This window comes from Aethina tumida, chromosome 1 (assembly GCF_024364675.1).
Source record: "Aethina tumida isolate Nest 87 chromosome 1, icAetTumi1.1, whole genome shotgun sequence".
Classification (NCBI taxonomy): domain Eukaryota; kingdom Metazoa; phylum Arthropoda; class Insecta; order Coleoptera; family Nitidulidae; genus Aethina; species Aethina tumida.
In genome coordinates, this window is record NC_065435.1 from 36,923,966 (window position 1) to 36,940,373 (window position 16,408).

General features: G+C 32.0%; 1 long non-coding RNA gene across 1 annotated transcript; it reads left to right on the forward strand.

Annotated features, from left to right (window-relative positions):
- Positions 1 to 3,208: 3,208 nt before the first annotated feature.
- Positions 3,209 to 5,119, forward strand: LOC126264221 (uncharacterized). The gene is made up of 3 exons (XR_007546985.1): positions 3,209 to 3,277; positions 4,591 to 4,668; positions 4,829 to 5,119. It is a non-coding gene; the product is annotated as an uncharacterized LOC126264221 (long non-coding RNA).
- The last annotated feature ends 11,289 nt before the right edge of the window (positions 5,120 to 16,408 follow it).

Here is a 16,408-nt window from a genome sequence, read left to right on the forward strand (position 1 = left end):
TCAACAGTATTCTCAGTCAACAATACCAACCACAAGATACAAAGTAAGTAAGGGTGATACACTTGTAATAAGTAAGGTCATAAAAGTCCTCAAATGCAAATCCAGGACCAAGGATCATCAATAAAAGAAGAAATGGAAGAAACAAATCAAATTTACTTGAAAGAAGACAACTTTTTTCTAAATTACATATTTCGAATAAGGTTCAATTGGACATTGGATGTTTTGTTTATATTTTAAGGTCTGGCATATGTCACAAGGAATCGTAATCTTAGCAACATAAATGTTATTTTCTTTTATTTGATAAACAAAATTCCTTCGTTGCTATTGAAACTTGAAAGTTCGTAAAATGTCACTCAGTCCAACACCCACTCCCAAATGTTCGTTTAGTTTTGTAATTACTAATTGATTAAAATTTTATTTATGTGTATATACATCTAGTTATCCTGTTTTCAATTTCATCCCTCACGTCGTCCGTATCACATTTTCAAACTAAATTATAATAGTTGGAACTTCTCTTAGCAGCAATCTATTCTAATGGAAATATAAAGTTAACAAAGTTAACAAAAACAATTTCTTTTCACATGTTAATTATCTATCAGAATCACAGACAGTTTTTGTATGTCGACGATAGATCTGCAACTAATTTGATTTCCGTGACTTTCAGGAACAGTAATCGACATCTCCACAATAATGGCATCAAGTTGCCATTATTGTAATTGTTTAAATATTCCTAACGAGTTCCTAAGGAGTCCGCACGTTTTGACAACTCTGGGAATTTTGACAGCTAATGTGAGAGTATTTCGTTCTGCTTAATTGCTGTACTTATAATCGCGATACCGATTATGGAAAGAGGTTATTTTATACGACAAAACATCGCAGAACCTGGGATCCTACAGCAGTATTTGTGTAAAAAGCTACTTTAATGTGTGGGCAAACGCATCAAGATATGCTCCAGTTTTCTTTTACATTTACCCAAAGTCATTTTAGCTTGAGCCGAACCAACTTTTCTAGAATAACTACCGCCCAGTCTATTACTCATTTTTAAATTTCAAACACATTTTATTAAAATCTTTTATCTAAAGTATAATTTGCGAATATGGTGTTGATTAATTTTTTTATAAAAACTAATCACTTTACATTACAATCGTTATGATTATTTACAGTGGAAAAATTACTTGTCAAATCCAGCCCATTTAGTTTAGCAAACAATAAATCATTGCAGATTCTATGAAATGCCTTTTAAATGCCTGTATAAACAGCATCAACCTGTAAATGATTATCAAGAGCACCAACTGTCGAGACGTTATAAATAAGAAGGTTGGTCGCAGAAGATTTACATTTGAAAAATTCATGTTGACTCTCATTTATAATATTTTGGAACTATGGCATAATTATTTTGGAAATGATTTTTTTGGACAATCTTGGTAAACAACAAGTAAACTATCTCCATCCTTTAAGGTAGGTATAACAAATGATTTTTTACGTACGTTAGGAAATAAAGTAGATTTTAAAATCATATTAAATTTCATTGTTAGAGGCTTTGTTAATGAGAATCCACAATTCGTTCAATACTGTAGAAGGAATATCATAAGGACCTCTATTACTAGATAAATCAAGACTTCTGAGTTCATTGAAAACATCAATCTGGACAAAATTATAATTAACTTTTTGAATATAAACAAAAATATTAGATATGTGTCTGCATTGAAGGCTAAAAAGTGAAACAAACAGCTAACGAAGTGTAAATACTTATTTCTTTTGTTGTTTTTGTCTTTTCAATGACGAAATTGTAAGAAGTTACCAAATAAGTGTTCAAGATCAGTTTTGAAATCAAATGATGTTTTGTACATATTCAGGTTTCAACAGCAATGAAGGCGAAATTTTATATATTTTCTTTGATAAGATAATAATAAGACTTAAACATCTTTTTTAGCTGCTTTTTTTCAATATTGTTAAACTTATAAATTCACATCACATAATTAGGACCTTCCTACTTTCCGCATATTTTGGCAAATTGAAATAACCTCTCTCAGTAATTCGCCAAAGAGCATTATATTATTGGACACCAAACGAAACGAAATTACACAAAGATCAGTTGCCAAGATTGTCAATGAGCTGTCAAAAAATATTAACCGAAACTGAGATCTGAGACGGCTAATCATTAGCGCTGTTTTCTCCCAAACCAATTTAAAAGTTTCTACTCTATGAGAAGTCTCTTCCAATTCTTAGTGTACTTGGTCTAAAATACTTTAAAACAATTCCATATACATAAATTTGAACACTGAACCATAACTGGTGCATTGTAGTTAGACAATTTCGACATCACCTCCTTGGGGGTGACCGAGTTCCTGAGTTTTGGAGCTGGAAGATTTTGCAGGAGTGGGGGTGGCTGGTTGGGATAAAGATTTGGGATTAGCGTTAACAACTCTTCTCTTTCGATTATGGTATCTATTATAACTAAATTCAGACAGAGGAAGGACGAACAACTCAAACAAAAATTGTTACTATCAACAATATTCTCTGGTTGCACTTTGAACAATTGACAAAAGTCGCTAACAATAAGAGACCTTTCTGTCGTTACCAATGGCAGCGGTAACAATCGTCATTTATCCAAATTTGAGTGGCAACTACGGAAAAGAGTTTGTTAAGAAATGAAATTGCACATTGATACTTGGAAGCCCTCTGTATAGATGCCCTAACGCAAGCGTCATGCTACGCAGGGTTTTTAGTTCTTAGTATTTAGTCTTTGACGTTTCTAGCCGAGTGCACACTTTGTAAAAATATAATAAACGTTTAGTGTTCTTGTAACATCGCCTTTAATCTCATCACACTCACACCTCAGTTTTCAAAAGTGTTTGTAGTGATATTTTTGTTTTTATTTAGAGTCCCTTTTTGTCTGAATTTAGTTAGTTACCAAATTCAGACAAATGAAAAATTTGTTTACTTGTTTGGTAACCTTGGTTACCAATTCAAGAAACAACTGAATTAAATTTTTGTTTTCGTACTATAAACAGTTTAATAACCGAATTAGCGATAATGAAATGGGAAAAGAGCAAGTGTGCCTGCAAAGGTCGAGTGGTTCCGAATCCAATTGAAACCGGACGGCACATCGCCAGTTCCGTTCTACAAGAAGTTCCTACTAAGAGTCAAAAACCTTGAAAGATGGAAAGTAAAAGGCGGTTCAAATCCAGGTTCTATTGGCAGAAAGAAAGGTCAACCGCCCGGTAAACCCTGAGCACGACTCCGTTCCAAGTTCCGAAAGAGTTAACTATCTAAAGTAAGTAACAGCAGCAAAATTCGGCAAAGCGCCACACCGACATCAGACCCCCAAATGGAGTTGACATAACGTTCGTACTTCTGTTTGAATTTAGTTATAAGAGTTGCCATATTCAGACAAAAGAGAAGAGTTGTTAATTTGGCTGGTAACCTCGGTTACTAAACCAATAAACCATGTGTAGAGTCCACGAAAAAGATAAGCCAAGAGGTACCCGAAAACTAGACGTTTAGATTAAAATCTCGGAACTAGAGGGTGAATTACAACGAATGAAAGTAAGTAATGCAGTAAGCTGCCTGCCTATGGAGGTGTTCTCGAAATCCTGACGACGCACCCCTGTGCTCACCGAAAGGACATGGAAGCACTGGAAGTATTTGTTTCCATTAAGGTCAAAACACAAAAGTTAATAGTTAGAACATGCCTGCTTACAAGGCGACGTGGAATGATAATGCAAGGTACTCAGTAAAACGCTTATTGACTATCTTACAACATTGGTGGGCTGTATACAACTAACTCTGCTCTTACAACTTAACTCTGTTTCTATAACTACGCTCTTCTATTGTTTTTATTCTCCGTTGTCATCACAACCGTTATACACGATGTCTAGATATTCTAACATAACTTGCCTCGAGTGAATTGGACCAATGATGAGTAAGTATAGTGTTTGCATGAGTACTGAGGTTTACACTTTAAACTATCAATTATCATTGATTGATTGTGTCTTATGAAATTTTATACAATATGTTCCTATTTTATCTACATGTAAAAAAATTAAGAACTAAGTTTCCTAAGTTGTTCTCTAAAGAGCTTATAAAATTAACTATTCGTTATTCATTTGTAGACATTTGAATTCCGTTCCCATAAACAAATTTTAATGTTTTATTTATTAATTCGTTATTCATTTGTGGACATTTGAATTTCGTTGTCATAAACTAATTTCAATTTTGTTCATAAAATCAGGTAGACAAAAAAGTTTTCTTTACTTGTTTACCTCCAAACTTTAATCAGTTCAAACATTTCATACGAACCACATTTCTCTGAAGTTGCTCCTACGCTTCAATTCAAAATTATTAGTTAAATATTCTCGCTTTTATTAATGAGTCCCTGCCTCATTGGAAATGATAATCGGAAGAAATACTTGTGTATAGTAATGCTAGAAATGAAACAGATCGTATCAAACTGTTATTTTTAGGTAATATTTTTGTCTAAATTCATTAATTTACTTACAGGAATCCCAACTAAACAAAGAATAAGAACTTTCATGTATATGACGCTCCTTAAAACAACACATTAATACCTAATTAATTTGTTTTCAGAATAAATTAAGATTGAAATCGATCGATGAAAGAGCAAATGGTGTAAAGATTCTAGTGGCCCAAGAATTGGATTTAAATGTAAGTATAATTTTCATCTGTATTCAAGATTTTTATAATTAATGACATATTTTATGTTAAAACACACAATTAAATTATATAATTTAAATGAAAAACAAATAAAATTGGTATATATAATAAAATTAATCTTTAATATTAATTTTATATATCTTTTTTAAAGTATTTCGACGATTCGTTGGGCACGACGAGTTACGTTCACATGGAAAGGCTGATTACCATCATATAAATGAAGATGAAATGAGCCACGACAAAACTTGACGACGTCGGCAAATATTTTCTCTGAGGCTATGAAATATGAATAAAAATCCAAGAAATCCGAAAAAAGTACAAAAAAAAAAATCACAATAGAGAAGAAAACATCATTACCAAGAAACCGTATTCAAAAGTTCCACCAAAAAGACTGAGGACTGGAATGTATCCGTTGGAGTTCCACATATCTATCTCTGTATATAGCAAGTACTTTCATTTTATGGAAATGTTTCCATAGTGTGGATCTAGGTTTCAACTCATCTATCATCTGAGAATGAAGCTTGTTTATAGCAATTATAATTTTAGATTAGTGCCGAAGTAATTTTTCCTTAAATTTTAATCTGTACTGTAATCACTAAATGTGTTTCCTAAAAAAATATGTTCCATATAACTCAGCACCTCCACTGAATAGCTGAAGGTTAAAAAAATCGACAATGGGTCGAAACCATTTATTAACAACCAAACTTATATTAAATTAACCACATAACTTAAAGGTACACAAAGTAGTTTTATTTGGAAAGTTATATTATATATAAATATTTGGGAATCACATTTATAGTCATTTAGTGTGGGTTGAAATATAAGGATGAATTTGATTCGGAACAGTTCTACCATTTAGTATAACTCATCTCATCTCGATATTTCTTAGCTCTGTCAATTTGTTGACACTGTGGATTCAAACGAATAGAATTATACCAAAAAATATAACTGAACCACAACTTGATGTAATATTAATACAATGTAAGATCAAATCAAATTTACTTGAAAGACGACATCCCTCACCTCTCTTAGCAACAAAATATATATCGGCATTTAAGTATAAAGTTAACAATGTTAACAAAAACAATTTCTATTCACATGTTAATTATCTGCAGAATCACAGACAGTATTTCTTTGATTCAAAATAAATGTCGACGAGAGATCTGCAACTGATTTGATTTCAGTGACTCGTAATCGAAACCTTCAGACAGTAGGTTGCTATTATTGTAAATGTTTAAATATTTCACCTTTTTAAATCAAAAGATAATTCACCTAGTTGATTCTTTAAGCAAGAATTTGTGAGAGGCAAATTTCAACTAGGTACTGAAATATTTCTATCACGTTGGGTTGGATTATTACCCTCAAATAACACTAAGATACCAATCTTTCCAAATTTGCTAATTTTATGTCAAAATTTAATTAGATTCCTCATCTCTAGATGACAACTTCAAATAATGTCAGCACATTTTATTAACAAAATCATGAAAAAGTGATTTCCACTTTACAATTTGCTGATTTGCAATCTTTGTTCAGATGAAATTTATAATTAATAGCTCTATCATTTGTAATTTTGTTGAAATTTTCATCTACGTTTGTGCATATATATTTTAAGTGTCTCCACGTTTTCTTGAGAGCTGACAAATTGGACAACTTGGCCTTAGTTGCTGATTTATAATCGCGATTGTAGGAACCTGGGATCCTATTAATTAGTATTTTTCTAAAAAATCTTTATAAACATTCAAGAGGTGAAACACAATTTACTTTACCTACATGCTCCATACTTGCTTTAAAATAAAGTTCAAATCGGGGTGGTGAATCAAAACTTGAAGATTGTTATGCGCAATATAAATTGAACTTTGCGAATGTTATTTGATGGGATAAGAACCCTTTAGAAGATAAATAAAAGTTTTTTGTGCTCTTCGCAATAACTAAATGAACAAGTTTAGAAGGTAAATTTACCAAAAAATAGTTTTGTACATAATCTGGGTTCAATAGCAACGAAGGCAGTTCTTCTTCCTTTCTATTTACCTGGAAGAATATCATCATCTGACACATGTCTGATCGGTATTCCAAATAAATGCTTTTCTAAGAAAATTGTGTCTCAATTCTTGACTCTGTTATAGCGTAAGCTTTATTTTTAATTATAAGATGTTTTTTCGCATTGTAAATTAAATTGTATCAGAAGAATGTTTCACTGTTAACTGTCACAGAAGGATAGCTCCTCCATTATTATTATAGAATCCTGTGTTCAGAATATCTCGACAATTTAGAATCATCTTTCTATATTTGGTATCGCCAATATAAAATCGACCAACAAGCAAAATGAAATAACTGAAATATCAGTTGTCAGTTAGTTTACAAAACAAACGTACAGGACCAGAGTTCTCAAAAACTTATTCTCCTGTTTTAAGAAATTGTTAGTAAATAATTTCATTATTTATTCCATATGGTATTACTTAACCATTATGTTAAACCCTACACATTTTCCATTTAAATTCAATCCATTGATGTTAATCATCAAATTTGACTCTTTTAAGAAATTATGTGTTATGAATTACATCTGAAATAAATTGATGGCGTGTTTGTAGTTGTTGAGTTTTTGAATGATGAGATACCTAGTGTTCTCAAGTTTCACAGCATCTCTTGAATGTTGAAATTGTTAATATTTCAAATTAAGTTGTAGGAACAATTGTAAATAACAGTTGCTAATTTACAATAAGTGTTGTATTGTTTTTTAAATTTGATTTCCCTTAGCTACATAATTTGTTGCATTTATTCAATCATATTGGAACAGTTACACTAATAACAAAATATATCTATTTTAGAGCTCTGATTTCAAATAGTGTTAATTCGTCATGAAATTCTCGAAAATCAAGTCATATGAAAAATTCCCGTGAGCTTTAATTTTGCTGAATCAAAATATTACCAATCATATTAAAATTCATTTAAGTAAAGTTAGGCATATGATATATTATCAAAACACCAAGATGTCATCCCTAATTAAAAATCGCTCTGTTATTTTCCTTCTTTCAAAAAAACCTTTGGTCACTGTGTTTTTCAATCTCTTCTACAATATGATATATTCAATCAATTTTTGAAGATAATTTTTGCAATACCCTCAATAATTATTTCTTTTTACAGATGGCAAATTTAAGTAAAGCATCCTAAGAACTCCATGTACATCCCAACGCATATGGAGAGTTACTACCACGATTTTAACATATTTTTAAAGCAAGTATGGAGCATATAGGTAAAGCAAGTAAATTGTGTCTCACTTCTTGAATGTCTATAAGAGCATAAACTTTCATTTCAATTATGATATTATTATTATTATTATTATTATTATAGATAATTTAGAAGAATACTGCTTAATAGGATACAAGGGTCCGCGATGTTTGGTAGTATAAAATACCTTCATTCTATGATCAGTATCGCGAATAAGCAGAACGAAAATACTCCATCTTTAGTTCTCGATGTTGTCAGTGTGTTGCCAAAACACGCATACTGTCAAGAAAATATGGAGACACCAAAAATATATATGCACCAAAGTAGATGAAAATTTTAACAGAACTGCAAATGATAAAGCCATTAATTATAAGTTTCAACCGAACAAAGATTGCAAATCAATATTACGCAGAAAATTGTAAAATAGAAATTACTATTTTATGATTTGGTTTATAAGTTGTGTTGATATTATTTGAATTTGTCATCCAGACATGAGGAATCTAAATAATTTGCGATATAAAATTATCAAATATGGAAAGATTAGTATATCATTTGAGGGTGATAACCAATGTTGAAAAAGAAAATTTCAGTGTTGAAATCTGTCGCTCAGTTATTCAAGCTGAGAGAATCACCTACGTGAATTTACTGTTGATTTAAAAAGGTGAAATATTTAAACAGTTACAAAAATAGCAACTTACTGTCTGAAGGTTTAGATTACGTGCCCTGAAAGTCACTGAAATCAAATCAGTTGCAGATCTCTCGTCGACATTTATTTCAAGTTTCAATTGTTTGTCAAAAAATAAAATAACATTTATGTTGCTAAGATTACGTTTCCTTATGACATATGTCAGAAGTATGTAATTTAGCAAAAAAGTTGTCTTCTCCCAAGCAAAACTTGATTTGATTCTTATATTGTATTTCACCAAATTGTGGTTCAGTTATATCTTTTCTTATAATTCTATTCGTTTTAATCCACAGTGTCAGCAAATTGACAGAGCAAAGGAATATCGTGATGATTTTTCGATTTGTTATAATATTGTTGATGGTAGAACTGTTTCGAATCAATCTCATCCTTATGTTTTATTCTGGTTGTCCTCGTCTATCTTGTACCGTTGGTACCAGTGGTCAGCCGCTCCTTCCAGAAATGTTCCAAAATAAGTCATTTTTAGACTGTTCGTCCACCCATTTGCCGTTGCCGTTCTTTCATAGCTTCTTATGTATACTGTTGCGTTCCCTGTACATGGGTTAAATGTTGGTGGGCAGAGGAATTTTGGTAGCGCCGGGATTTTGTCCGCTTTCAGGTTTTCGGCGATTGTTTCGTCCATATTGCTGAGGTGGCTCTGGTTACTACTTTATTTGCCATAAAAAAAAATGTTAAGTACAGACCAGGAAAGGGAGGTTAGATTGTGCGAGTTGGCATTGTTTGTGAAGCGCTGCTGCTCCTGTTGGAACCTAAATTACTATTTTCCCTGTAAGAAAAACAACACAACCACAATTTTCCTACGAGTGTGCCGGCCGGGAACTAATTATGAGGAATTAGCCCTAACCGAAACCTTAGGCGCCTCCACCACATGTCACACCCGTGACTTATTGGGGGTTGGGGAGTAGCTCAGATAAACACCAGTACAGAATAAATACAATTTTATTCATAGTTTATATATAAAAAAAACACATTACGAATTATCTAACTTACAGTAATAAGTAAGGGACCATCTTCAGGGCTGCTCTTGGGGTTCACTGGTACCCACCGGGCGACTCGTGACCTCTGTTCTAGTTCACACACTTCTGTCTCCCGTCATCTTTGACGCGCTTTTATTTATAGTCTGTTATTACAAAACATTACAATAGTTTATTGACACTAGTAAAGCGTGACCCAGATATACCGCTGAGTCTTGGCAAGTCAGCGGAATGTGTTGGTGCTGACAATGCCAATCAAGACATTATGCGAAAGCAATAATCGCACTAGGGGGGCAATGTTCGTATGTTGATGATTGAGGATTATTTATGTGTCCTATCGTCCCTATGTGACATTATCTTATCAAAGAAAATATATAAAATTTTGATATTTGTTAGGAATAGCAATGTCTAATTAACAATTCACACACTTTTGTCGATGCATATTCTTCAGACAACAAAAGTATGTTTTACTTTTGATTAATAAACATATCGCCTTCATTGCTGTTGAAACCTAAATATGTACAAAATATCATTTGATTTCAAAACTGATCTTGTACAATTATTTGTTAACTTCTTAAAATTTCGTCATTGAAAAGACAAAAACAACAAAAGATATAAGTATTTACACTTCGTTAGCTGTTTGTTTCACTTTTTTGTCTTCAATGCAGACACAAATCTAATATTTTTGTTTATATTCAAAACGTAATTATAATTTTGTCCAGATTGATGTTTTCAATGAACTCAGAAGTCTTTATTTATCTAGTAATAGAGGTCCTCATGATATTCTTTCTACAGTATTGAATGAATTGTGGATTTTCATTAACAAAGCCTCTAACAATGAAACTTAATATGTTTTTAAAATCTACTTTATTTCCTAACGTACGTAAAAAATCATTTGTTATACCTATCTTAAAGGATGGAGATAGTTTACTTGTTGTTTTCCAAGATTGTCCAAAAAAATCATTTCCAAAATAATTATGCCATAGTTCCAAAATATTATAAATGAGAGTCTACATGAATTTTGCAAATATAAATCTTCTGCGACCAACCTTCTTATTTATAAACTCTCGACAGTTGGTGCTCTTGAAAATCATTTACAGGTTGATGCTGTTTATACAGACATTTAAAAGGCATTTGATAGAATCTGCCATGATTTATTGTTTGCTAAACTAAATGGGCTGGATTTGACAAGTAATTTTTCCACTGTAAATAATCATAACGATTGTAATGTAAAGTGATTAGTTTTTATAAAAAAATTAATCAACAACATATTCGCAAGTTATACTTTAGATAAAAGATATTAATGTAATGTGTTTGAAATTTAAAAATGAGTAATAGATTGGGCGGTAGTTTTTCTAGAAAAGTTGGTTCGGCTCAAGCTACAATGAATTTGGGTAAATGTAAAAGAAAAGCTGGAGCATATCTTGGTGCTTTTGCCCAAATATTAAAGTAGCTTTTTACACAAATACTGCTGTAGGATCCCAGGTTCTGCGATGTTTTGTCGTATAAAATAACCTCTTTCCATAATCGGTATCGCGATTATAAGTACAGCAATTAAGAACGAAACGAAATACTCTCACATTAGCTGTCAAAATTCCCAGAGTTGTCAAAACGTGCGGACTCCATAGGAACTCGTTAGGAATATTTAAACAATTACAATAATGGCAACTTGATGCCATTATTGTGGAGATGTCGATTACTAGTCCTGAAAGTCACGGAAATAAAATTAGTTGCAGATCTATCGTCGACATACAAAAACTGTCTGTGATTCTGATAGATAATTAACATGTGAAAAGAAATTGTTTTTGTTAACTTTGTTAACTTTATATTTCCATTAGAATAGATTGCTGCTAAGAGAAGTTCCAACTATTATAATTTAATTTGAATATGTGATACGAGGGATGAAATTGACGTGAGGGATGAAATTGAAAACAGGATAACTAGATGTTATATACACATAAATAAAATTTTAATTAATTAGTAATTACAAAACTAAACGAACATTTGGGAGTGGGTGTGGGATTGAGTGACATTTTGCGAACTTTCAAGTTTCAATTACAACGAAGGAATTTTGTTTATCAAATAAAAGAAAATAACATTTATGTTGCTAAGATTACGTTTCCTTGTGACATGTGCCGACGTTACAATATAAACAAAACATGTCCAATTAAACCTTATTCGAAATATGTAATTTATAAAAAAGTTGTGTTCTTTCAAGTAAATTTGATTTGTTTCTTTCATAGTATTAATATTACATCAAATTGTGGTTCAGTTATATTTTTAATATATTTCTATTTGTTTTAATCGAAAGTGTCAACAAATTGACAGAGAAAAGAAATATCGAGATGATTTTTCGATTTGTTATAATAACTTTAATGACAGTGATTCATTTATTTAATGACCACGTTACAAATCACATCTGTGTGTGAAATGATATGGTCAAATGTCACGTGTTGATTACCAGGAAACTTTTGCACAAACAGTCAGGTGAGATTCAATACGATTGTTACTATCTGTGGCTGTACAAAATAATCACAAAATCAAGTAACTAGACGTAAAGACAGCATTTTTATATAGAGAACTTGAACACACCTATTTATGACTTAACAAGAAGGGTTGGATCATGACGAAAACATGGTATGTAAATTGAACAAGTCACTATATGGTTAAAACAATTCCCTCGCTGCTGGAATGCAAAATTCGACTCTACACCGAAAAGAGTTTTAGTAGTAGTTTTAGTATTTATACGGAACAAATTTTAAACAGATTTGAAATGACTAATGCTAATCCTAATATTGTTCCAGTCGACCCTCACATAAAGCCACAGTGGGAAGATACTACCTCACTTCTGCTGTTCATAATAACACAGCTTGTTCCCTCAAATTTTATTTGGCTACCATCGCAAATAATCTGACTTAGAGACAATAGATTTGTTGCCAGTTTAGGAACACATAATACTTTTGTAAAAAGCACCTTTTTGTTTTGACCTTCATCGTCATAATGGTCCAACCCCACTTGTACTGAACATTGCACAGATTATACTTTGTTGTCTGCGACTCTGATTTTATGTATGACAGGAGCCGTCGTATTTTCAAGCATGTTCTTACGTCTTGTCATGTGTGACGATGCACCGGAAGCCACTTGCCATGGGTCATTTTGGCTGGATGTTGCCTCAAACACAACAGCATATGATGAACTACTTGCTTTTTGTTGAATATTCTTGGTTTTGGATTTGCATTTGAGGACTTTTATGACCTTACTTGTTACAAGTGTAGCACCTTGGACCCTTACTTTGTTTCTGTGGTTGTTTTTAATTTTCTTGATGACTGACAATATTGTTGAGTCACTTTCAGGTTGTTTAACATCTTGTGATAGTTTTGATTTCACAGAAACAGAAGGTATCTTCATGCCGGAGCTTTCAATAGCAATAATCATTGGTTGATAGGATTCTGGTAGACCGGAGAGTAGCACTGTAAATAGCCATTCATCGTCAACTTCGAAACCAATGTTTCTGAGCTTGTGAGCGGTACACATTATTTTACTCATATATTTCTCTACGTTTTAACATGCAGTATGTGAAGTATTACAGAGATCATGCAGCAGCCCATCACAGCGTGTCAACCAAGATTTATCCCATACTTATTTTGCAGTACTACTCTCTTGTATGTGCACGTAATTTATTGAGTCAACTAGTAAATTTATCTTAGTTTTTGCCTTTGTGTCTCGTTTTGTGTCCACAATGACACATGTGGGGGGTTTTATGCAGTCCACAACTTCTCTTGCTGTAGATGTGTTTCTATAGCAAATAACCAGGTGACGTAATTATCTCGGCCGGTTAACTTTTCAATTAATGCCAATTGATTGTTTGCTGACAATTTAAGAACCCTTATTCCAAATGTTACGAGAAATCACCTTTCAATTGTCGTATTGACGTTTTAGGTTAACTTTATTACTTTTCTCAGTAAATAAGTCTTTCTGGGCTTAAAAGAATTTATTATTTCTCAAGAAAAATTTATATTTAAGAATTTAGTGTTAAAATTACAACTTAACTGTCCACAGGCGCACAATTCAAATTACAATTTTAACAGTTTATGTGTAGTTTCAGTGCACTCCTACCTGGTCATCGCATCAGTTACAATTGGCATCCCAAGAGGAGATGAAACATTATTTGTTTTAAGTTGTGTCAAAATTGTTCATTCTTTATAGTAGTGTAAGCTACATTGCGCTGTAAATTAGATTTTTTTTAGAAGAATCCTTCAAGTAAACTAATTAGGGTTAACAAGACAGCATTAAGTTAACTAAGGAAAGCATATTATCAAATTTAGTACGCTGGGTCAGCTCCTGGAGTAATATTTATACGATACACATTCTCCACATTTTGGCAGATTGAAATAACCTCTTTCCGTAATTCGCCAAAGAGCATTATAGGATCGGATACCGAACAAAATAAAATTACACAAAGATCAGTTGTCAAGATTGTCAAGGAGTTGTCAAAAAATACGAACCGTATTCCATATCAGTCTTCACAATATTGCCAAACTAATTTAAGTGTTTCTTTTCTATGAAAACTTTTTTCTAAATGTTAGTGTATTGACCTTTTTGCTTTAATTCAATTCAAAATACATAAATTTGAACACTGAACAATTTCTAACATTATCTCAGTCATCTAAATCTTATCAATATTAAAATTTGCCCTAATATATATTATTCTTTTCCTTGAAAAATATTACATTTTACCAGTGTGCGTTTATATTCGGATTCAAACTCAGATAAATAAACTATATGTAGTTTGAGGAGAAAATACAAGCCAAGTGAAAATCTCAATAAAACCCAAAAGTCTGCCGGCGCTTCAAGAGGCCTTAAGATTAAAATATCGGAACTAGAGGGTGAACTACAACGAATGAAAGTAAGTAATGCAGTAAGCTGTCTGCTAAACTACAGACACCTTCGGTAAATCCTGGAAATACTCCTACTTCTAACACCAATCCTTTCACCCAACTAGCCAGCCCACACCTCCAAACCGCAAGTTTTCCACGAAGTGGGTCACGCCTATAAAGGTGATATCGAAATCGTCTGATGATGACGCATGCTCACCGAAAGGACATGAAAGTACTGGAAGTCTTTATATCCATTAAGGTCAAAAGCCAAAAGTGAATAATTGGAACAGTTTACCAGCATCTGGTTCTGATTTTTATTCCAATCATTGTGCATCAGTGGATATATTTTTAGTAACTGGAGATTGAAACCTGCCCCGAGTGAATTGGACTAATGATGAGTATAGTGTTTTCATGAGTTCTGAGGTTTACTCATTAAACTATCACTTATCATTAGTTGATTGGGATTTACTTTTTAGCAATATGGATGTTAATGATTGTGAGCACAAATCTTATGAAATTTTATAAAATATGTTCCAACTTGATCTACCTGTAAAAATATTTAAGAACTATGTTTCTTAAGTTGTTCTATAAAGGGCTTATGACATTAACAATTCGTTATTCCTTTGCAGATATTTGAATTTCGTTGTCATAAACAAATTTAAATATTTTTCATAAAATCAAGTAGCACAAAAAGATTTCTTTATTTGGTTACCACCAAACTTTAATCAGTTCATATCGAAACATACCTCTCTTATACATAATTTGTTTTCAGAATAAATTCAATAAATTAAGATTGAAATCTGAAAGTCCTATGTAAAAGGCAAATGGTGGAAAGATTCTAGTGGTCCAAGAATTGGATTTAATTGTACGTATAATTTTCATCTGTATTCAAGATTTTTATAATTAATGATATATTTTATGCTAAAACACACACAATTAAATTATTTAATTTAAATAGAAAACAAACTATTTCGACGATTCGTTGGACATCAGGAATTAGTTACACTTTGACAGACTGATTACTGTCATATAAATGAAGATGAAATGAGCTATGACAAAGCCACACGATATCGGGAAATATGAAAAAAAAAAATCCAAGAAATCAAAAAAAGTACAAGAAAAAATCCCAATAAAGAAGAAAACAGCATTACCAAAAGTTCTACCAAAAAGGCTGAGGACTGGAATGTTCCCTTTGGAGTTCCACATATCTGTCTGTGTATAAAGCAGGTACTTTCATTTTGAGAATTAAGCATGTTTATAATAATTATAATTTTATAATTGTGACGAAGAAATTTTTCCTATTGTAATCTGTACTTTATGACGGTAAATGCGTTTCCTAAATAATTGTGTTTATATCATAAATAATTACGTTGTATATAGCTGTAAATCTTTCTACTGAATAACTGGAGGTTGAAAAAATCGACAATGTGTCGAAACCATTTTATAACACCAAACTAAATTGTCGACTTACATATGTCATAAGGAAACGTAATCTTAGCAACATAAATGTTTTTTTTTTGACAAACAATTGGTTGCTATTGAAACTTGAAATAAATGTCGACGAGAGATCTGCAACTGATTTGATTTCAGTGACTTTCAGGGCACGTAATCTAAACCTTCAGACAGTAAGTTGCTATTTTTGTAACTGTTTAAATATTTCACCTTTTTAAATCAACAGTAAATTCACGTAGGTGATTCTCTCAGCTTGAATAACTGAGCGACAGATTTCAACACTGAAATTTTCTTTTTCAACATTGGTTATCACCCTCAAATGATATACTAATCTTTCCATATTTGATAATTTTATATCGCAAATTATTTAGATTCCTCATGTCTGGATGACAAGTTCAAATAATATCAACACAACTTATAAACCAAATCATAAAATAGTAATTTCTATTTTACAATTTTCTGCGTAAATTTTGATTTGCAATCTTTGTTCGGTTGAAACT